Raw genomic sequence first — 2,958 nt, 5'->3', positions numbered from 1 at the left:
CAAATAATACGAATCTTTCCACCTATCTTTGACCTTTCTACAGGATCACCAGTACCACCGTAACCCTAGCAACTATGACTCATTAGATTTCTTCATTCTTGGTGATGAAGGAGAGGCCAACAAAGTTTAAAGAGTTTGCATTCTCAGTCTTAAAACAAGGACAACGCAAAATAAGTTAAGTAAGGTAGACAAGGACAAAAATTGTTACCATCAACGAGAACGTATCTTATAAGAGAATGAAGAGGAAGAGGGAAAGTGTAGAAAGTAACATGCAACTGCTGTAGCAGAGAATGAGAGCTCTCCAATGTTAAACAGTGAACAGGAAGGACAGAAAGAGAGGGGGAGACAGAGAGAGAGAGAGAGTGAGAGAGAGAGAAATGGAGTGAAAACTTTTGTGCAAATTTCAACTTTTGCCATCTTTCTACTGCCAGCAATATATCAGTACAGTTTGCATCTCCTATCCAATAAAAGCTAATGACAACGATGTGGACACAATGCAAAACCTGAATCCCACCAGTAACATTCATACCGGGACGATATCGGGTTATTTCCCCGTAAAAAAGAGGGAGGGAGCATTCCGTCGAATTTCTAGTCATTTTTCATTAATTAGACTTCCATATGAATATGTGTCATTATTAATTTCTTCCTCTGAACAGTTTTTTAAAGTTGGGATAATAGAAATTTTTGTTGTAATTAATTCTGCCAAGCTTATTCTCTTTTAAATAAACGGAATAAATGCTATTAAATATGTTATTTGCATTGCTATTAAATAAAATTATAACTTTAAATGTTTAACTTTGAATAGCAATTGATGAAATTTATGAAGATAAAATCGTTATTTGTGGTAAAATGCGACAACGTTTCATTATGACTGGAATACTTGGAGTTGTTAATTATAGAACCTTTTTTATCAGTGTTATTAGGAATGAACAAAACGTATAAATGTTGTAATATTATCAAATTATAGTCGTTATTTGTTTTAATATTCGACTTGTTAAATTACCATTGATGCCTCCAATTTTATCAATTACCCACATGACCCTCATAACCTGATAAGGGAGATATAATGCTATGATGACAGGTTGTCAGATAGTACCACTGAATAGAAATATTCCGTTACAGATGTTTGCTCATGGAATTGATAGAAAATAATCTAACGGTATTGTTGCAGTGAGAACGAAAAATGAAAGTAAAGATATTAATGATAATGCTATTGTAAATTTAATCACTTAGTAATTTGTTGTAAACATCATATCACCATAAGATAGAATTATTTGTGCATGATCGATGATCGCTATAAGAGGATTATTTGTTTGTGATTAATGATTGCTGTAAAAAGATTATTTGTTTATGATCGGTGATCGATATAAGATCATACTATAACAAAGGTTTCTAGTACCAGATATATTTATCATTTAATTTAATTTATTATGAATGTTAATTGTAAGAAAAATGGTGAATTCTAAACGAAGAAAAAACTCGGCAACTGTTTTCATCAATAAATAAATAAGGCAAATAAAAAGGAATGCTTTATTCACTTTATTAAATTCCATTATCGAGGGCAATTAAGGAATGTTTCCCATATCGCCTAATTTTTTTTTCTTTTTTTTCTTTTTTTGTTTAGTCTGATAGCTCGTCATGTCATTGTGATAATGCCAAATGGCGATACTGGAGGCTTCATTTATCTCTTAACAACTGTCCAAGAATGCACTCGAAAGTGGTATGGTATCATTCTGAATGGTTAGAAGAGTTGTATGTCACAACATATATGCATGAATGAAAATGGAATCACAAATAATTCTAACAGAGTATAGATGACCACACTATTGACCTCCAAATAAGATGTTGTACCTTTGGATTAACACGTTTGCGACTATAATTTTTCGGCTTGCACGACAAGCTTCAATAATATTTTGTTTGCTGTAAGGCGTGCACTGGAAGATATAATGATTGCATTGTTGGACATGAATAACTTTAAATATGCAAACGATTATAAAATTGTCGCGAAAAAAAAACAAGCTAATTAGGTCAAATAAGGTTTTTCATAATTATAATTTAAATTAAATGTTTAAGAAGGAATAGTTTTCAGTATGATTTTTTTAAACGCCTTTTGTAAATACAAAATAAGGCCGAATTGACTAAAATATATGAACTTTTGCAAAAGACGATTTCTAAATATTGTCACCCACTCGTACCATCGTAATCATTTAAAGCTTAAACATGAAATTCATTTTGCAGTAATCCGCTGCATTACATAATTGCACCTCGAATTTCATTCACTAATTATGATTATGGCTTACTTGAAGGAAAATAATGAATATTCCATAGTTGAAATATTATCATATGCAATATCATAACCAACAATCGATGCAATAATTTATTATAACCATTATAATCAGCTAAATCTACAGTCTGTCATGCATTATGCATCCTTCATTTCGGTATGTATCAATGATTTTGAAATTATATTTCTACCTGTACTAATATTTATTAACTGAAAAATAATTTGCCGCAAATTTTTAAAAGAAATCTCCTTCTTGAATAAATATAAATACAAATTACAACTGCAGAAATTTTGTCTAAAACGTTACATTTTGGATATTAATCGCTTTGCAAGCGTTTACTTTCATCAACGCTCTTCAACAAATTCATGTTGTTCACTTTTCCGGCATGATACATTTCTTTTACAGTGCGTTTCATTTCCTTTTTTTTTGTAATAAAACTACAAAACCTGTTGTTGTTTCAGCCCTAAAAATGATTAAAAGCCTGAACATTGTTTCCTATTCAAATAACGATACTTATAGTAAAACTTGGTTAAAACTAAGATAGTTTAAAATTAAGATTTTCTCATTTATCCTGAACTCTAACTTTTTCTTTTTTTCTTTGCTCACATCCTCACCAGTGCTTTATTCTTTGACCTTGGTTATTGGAAATTTGAACTCATAGACCAATTAATCG

This window comes from Loa loa (genome assembly GCF_000183805.2).
Source record: "Loa loa unplaced genomic scaffold supercont3.41, whole genome shotgun sequence".
In the NCBI taxonomy this organism is placed as follows: Eukaryota; Metazoa; Nematoda; class Chromadorea; order Rhabditida; family Onchocercidae; genus Loa; species Loa loa.
The sequence above is the reverse complement of the archived record's forward strand: the minus strand, read 5'-3'. Positions refer to the sequence as shown.